At 41.0% G+C, this 5,467-nt stretch overlaps 1 long non-coding RNA gene across 1 annotated transcript; it reads right to left on the reverse strand.

Moving 5' to 3' along the window:
• Window positions 1-649: 649 nt before the first annotated feature.
• LOC118005329 lies at window positions 650-4,472 on the reverse strand. Its single transcript, XR_004677803.1, has 2 exons — window positions 3,309-4,472; window positions 650-1,776 (listed from the first exon to the last, which is right to left on the reverse strand). It is a non-coding gene; the product is annotated as an uncharacterized LOC118005329 (long non-coding RNA).
• Window positions 4,473-5,467: the final 995 nt, after the last annotated feature.

Here is a 5,467-nt window from a genome sequence, read left to right on the forward strand (position 1 = left end):
GTCTGCTTCTCCCTTTCCCTCTGCCCCTCCCCCTGCTCATGCTCTCTGTCTCTGTCTCCCTCTCTCTCTCTCAAATAAATAAATAAATCTTTAAAAAAAATGGGTACAGACGGCCTGTTTTACAAACTTCCCAGCACAGTTCGAGCACTGGCCCTATTTGCCCATTTTCAGCACTGTGCCTCTGAGAGAGTGCCAAGGGATGCGACAGTCCAACTTGCTACCCTGTCCCATCAGCCCATGATGTTTCCTTAACTGGAGTTTATCAACATTCCTCATGCTAAGAGAAGAAGAAAAGATTGAGTGGATAAAATGCCAGGCATGCACCATCTCACAATTACATCCAATTAGTGTATTTCCTATAACTGTGTTGACACACCAATCAGCTTGGCATCTGAGTGTGGTGAACTCAGAAGGCACCACAGCTCCTTCAACTCCATGCCCACCATCATGAATCTCAAAAGAGACTTGGGGCTCTCCGGTCTCTCAGGCTGCTATAAGATCATCATATTATCTGACCTTAACACACCAACTACTTTCCTCCTACAGGATGTTGTGGAGGGAGGAAAAAAAAAATCCCTAGACTGTCTAGACCACTCGTCTGTGGTGATCAGGGATGCTGCTACACTCCATCATCTTTTCATCTTTGCCGGGGCATGTCCCCATGTTATTTGTTACAGATTTACTAAACTACCAGGAAATCTTGATTTTGGTGGAAAAGAAACATAGAGGTGGAAAGAAATGCAGACAAATCAGAGAGACTGACAAACAGAGAGGAGCAGAAGGGAGGAAGGAATGAAAAAGACATGGATAAAAGAAATAAATTGCTGAGCTTCAAATTGTTTTATATTTAATGAGCTAACAACTATCTTAAATCAGAAATCTTATCCTCAGAAGTTGAGAGAGAATATATTCAACGCCTGCAGAGCAGCGCTGAATACCATCTTCTAGTGACATTATTTCCTTCCATGAATTACAGAACCTTGGCAAAATAAAATATTTAATTAAGGAACATATCATTGTGTCATTGAATAATTTTCCAAAATTATTTCCTCCTTTTTCACTGTTAGGAGTTATGAAACCTTCGATGCTCACCACTTCCATCATCCCTGCTTGTTCTTCCTGTTTTCTGTTTTCTCTTCCAAGTTCTTTCTGAGAACAGGATTTCTGATTTAAGGAGTTGTGAGCAAATTAAATAAAAAAGCAACGGGACACCCAGTGTTAACATACAACCACTGTATTTATTCCAAGATACTTTTTCCTCCAGACTCTTAAGCATGCCTCAAAACATGACCCCACCCAGCAATCCTCAAACGTTAGAGTCTAGCCGATTTCATTTTAAAATAACATGCCCTCTGCACCTAACTGGGGATTAGCCCGTGGTGGTCTCTGTGGGAATCTCACCACCTCTTTCAGCCCTTTCACCCCTTTCCCCAGGAATGGGACAAGCACATAACCACAACAGACACAGGTTATCTTCTCTCACCTCCTCCCACCAACTCCTCCACAGACCCTAGGAGTCAAATGTTCTCAAATTATCTGCTTCTCTCGCTCCTTTTCCTCGGTATCTCTCTTTCTTTGCCATCAATGTTCAGACCCCCAATTTGCATGGGATAGGAGGAAACAGATGGCCAGATGGAGGCTCTCAATGCTGGAAAAAAAACAGCCTTCTACTGGGATCAACCTAAGTGGCAGAGTTGTACACTGAGGTTTGGAGTAAAAGTTGCAGCCAACAAAAGAGCATTCTGATGATTTTCTTTGCCTCTTCCCCAATGGAACCTGTGGAGAACGACAGAAATCAGGACAAAGCAAAATTCGGCTGGGAGGCAGCAGAGCGTGATGTTTGAGTGGTCCTCTGGCATCAGAGGCTTGGCTGCTTTCTAGCTCTGTGCATTTGCACAAGCATCTCACTTTCTCCAACTTCCATTTCGTCTGATGGCATATGGTAACTTGTTGATAAACAGCACCTAATTTTACTATTATTTTTGATATGCTTGTTTAATATCTCCTAGCTTCTATTTTCAATGAGAATGGCTAATTTTTAATTCAGGGCAGATAGAAGAGGTGACTTTGAAAAACAAAGAGGCTAGGACATGAAAAATCATAGTAAACTATTGTTTTATACCATGGTATATCAATACAGCCAGGAAAGCATGTCATGGTTCCATTAATCAGATACTCATTTAATATTAAGCACCTACTATATGTCTAGACCTGTGACAGGCATTGCAGGAAAACAGAAGAGATATGGGACATTGTTCTTTGAATCAAAGAGCTGCCAATCTAGGGGAAAAAACAAGATGGACACTGAGGAGTGGGATTTGGACCTGTTAGTGATTGAGGCAGATCTGGAACAAGGGATGGACCGCTGTGGGAACAAGGGATGGAACCTGGACCTGTTAGTGATTGAGGCAGATCTGGAACAAGGGAATAGACCAAAGTTGGATAGGAAATTTAGGTTGAGACAGGCAGAAGAGGAAAGTGAGGGCAGATGTAGCTCAGTTCGTGACGGTGGACAACTGCGAGCCACTGACAGGACTGAGTTCAGAAGAAGCACGAGGAGAGGGTGTAGCAGAGTTGGATTCAAATTTTTATGTACTATGAACACTGCCTCCCAGATGTGAATTGTCAATGGTGCCTGTGATAACAGCTACCCAAGAGGAGAGCCATGACTATGAGGAATAAAGAAAATGATGGAAAAATTATTGGAAGATTCTTAGCCTTGGAGACTGGAAATTATTTTGGTAGTTTCCACTGTAATGAATAATGTTTAAGGAGGCAACTTCAGGAGAGAGAGTATGAAATTAGTTAAGGTTTTGCAATTCTGATGTCATAACAAGATGTTTTAGAATCTAGGGCAACATCACATTAAGAGGGAGTTTGGATTCAATTCCTCTGTTTTGTTTTGTTTTGTTTTCCTCTAACCATTTTCTGAATTTGGGGCAATCACATGAAGATAGCCACCCCACCCAGCTTTTTTTTTTTTTTTAAGATTTATTTATTTATTTTAGAGAGAGAGAGAGCACATGCACGCGTGCACATGCCCGGATTGGGGGAGGTATAGGAGGGAGAAGGAGAGAGAGAATCCAGCAGACTCCTCCCCACTGAGCACGGAGCCCGACACAGTGCTCCACCCCAGGACTGAGATCAGTCCTGACCTGAGCTAAAATCAAGACTCAGACACTTAACCAACTGAGCACCCAGGTGCCCCACTCAGCTTTTTCTTCACAAGAAATGTATCCATGCAATCGCTCCTCCATCCCCAGAATAAAAAAAAAGGAAAAATTATTTACAATGACAGAAGCTCTTACATTTGAAAACGATGGCAGCTACCATTTTGTCATGCACCAAATTTAGTCAGAATCATTGAATTCTTTAATGATATTCCAGAGAAGCCACCTGAGAAGACAAAGTGAAGTGGTGAGATGCTTAAGTCCAAAGGGACCTCATCTGGTCCATTAGAATTGCCTTTGTAATTTATGATGCAAGCCAGAGTACTACATAAATTTTGCAATGAGAAATGAAATTAGCCCCATAAATGTTCCCAACTGAAAGACCAAAAGAACAACAACAACAATAACAAACAACAAACAACAAAGAAACCCACCACGAGGGACAATTAGAAATAATCCATTGTCTCCCTTCTGACTGGGTGTCATACTACCACACTATTCCTTAATGAAATCAAATGTACATATGGGGGCCATAGTATCATTTGAATCCTCTGAGTCTCCGTAGAGAATGAGTGTGTAGAAAATCTCCGTATATTCCAGCCTCAACTCAAGGACACGAGATTACTGGAAAAAGAAAATATTTAGGTAGGCAAAAACAAAAGTCCCTTCTTGTTAATACGTTGCCTTCCGCAAAATTACCTCTCAGCAGGCGACACGAGACTCTGTCACCTACCAGGGTGGTTAACACAGGTTTAGATCTCAAAGTCTTTCTTCTCCTTGATAGGGACTACTTCTTTAAAAGTGTTGATGAAGATTTCACAGATTTCTTTGAAAATAATTATTAAAAAAGAAATGGCTCCCAGGCTTTATCCTCGCATAGCAATAAGCCTCCGCTGCGAGCAAGTTTTTTAAGTCAAGATTTTTGCTTCCAAAAAACAGATTTGTAGAAATGCATTTAAAAACCGTATTAATTGGAACAGGCTACAGGCCAATTACACCAGCGGCTTGAAAACAGTCCCGAAATAATAAAATATATAATAATGCTGACTTTTTCCCCTGTTAATATCACCACAATCTGAGAAATCCTTTTAGGTGTTGCACTAATAAATGATTTGGATCCTTAATGACAATTAATTACAGAAAATCAAAGGGAGTTTTTGAAAAGTAAAAAATTATAATCAGATAAAGTAGACATCCATTTGGCATCATTTAAACAAGCGATGTTTTTCTTGACTGCTCTTTTAGCATTTTGCCATTTCTTTATTTTTGCCAGATGTTTTATTTTATAAGTTGGTAAATCTCGTCATTTTTATAGACTAAAATTTGTAAAAATGGGGTGAATGATTATAAAAACGGCAAAAGGTTAACAAGACTGAAAGGCCAGATGCCAGCTTCTCTCTTGAAAAGTAAGCATATTGAACAAAAATAAAAGAAAATCCAATACAAAAATTATGTACATTTTTAACTGAAAATGGAAACTCATTATACTAATTATAATAGCAGGCAAAGTGTTTTTGTAGCCTCCTATATACATCAAGTCTCCTCAGGTCCTCTCTTCCCTTCCTGGCCTTACACACACAGAGGCAGTTTTTTCTAGGAATAGACAATGTGGTGAAAAGAGAAAGATCTCTGAAGTCATTTCCCACGAAACATAAAATTTCCACTTTTAGCACCCTCCTCGAAGCGAGGGCATCATAATCTCCAGAACACAAAATCTGACAGGCAAATATTCCAACTAGGAGGGAAAAACATTTCGCTGGCTATTACCAACTCTTTCAAAACTTGGTTCCCTCATTATCTCACTCTGTGGAACACACAAACTTGCTTCAACCTTAGAATCTGAATCCTTTCACTGGTAAGTGACAATGTATGTTTCTATAACAACACGTTTCCTAAAGTTGGGGAGAGCTTCCTTTGCATGGTGCCTCGTGAATTGTAGGAGCTCCATCAACAGTAGCTGCTACGGGGATGATGATGATGATGATGATGAGTTAGCCAGTGGGGAGAGAGGGAGAGAAGTGCACAGAGGAAGCAGCAGAACATGCTGGGTCCCACGCCGCAGGGGTCCGGGAAAGTGGGAGATAAATACCACTCCTTGACAACTTTGCCTGTGGCCAGGCCTGACTGGACTCATCTGCTGCTACGACACACACCATGGTTTGGGGCTGCAATTAAAAAACACTGTAGACAGGCTGGCTTCTAACAGAAATCGATCTCCCATGGTCCTGAAGGCTGGCAAGTCCAAGATCAAGGTGCTGGAAGATGTGGTGTCTGCTGAGAACTCAATTCCTGGTTCA

This window comes from Mirounga leonina, unplaced genomic scaffold (genome assembly GCF_011800145.1).
Source record: "Mirounga leonina isolate KUSES-001 unplaced genomic scaffold, KU_Mleo_1.0 Mir_94, whole genome shotgun sequence".
Taxonomy (NCBI): Eukaryota; Metazoa; Chordata; class Mammalia; order Carnivora; family Phocidae; genus Mirounga; species Mirounga leonina.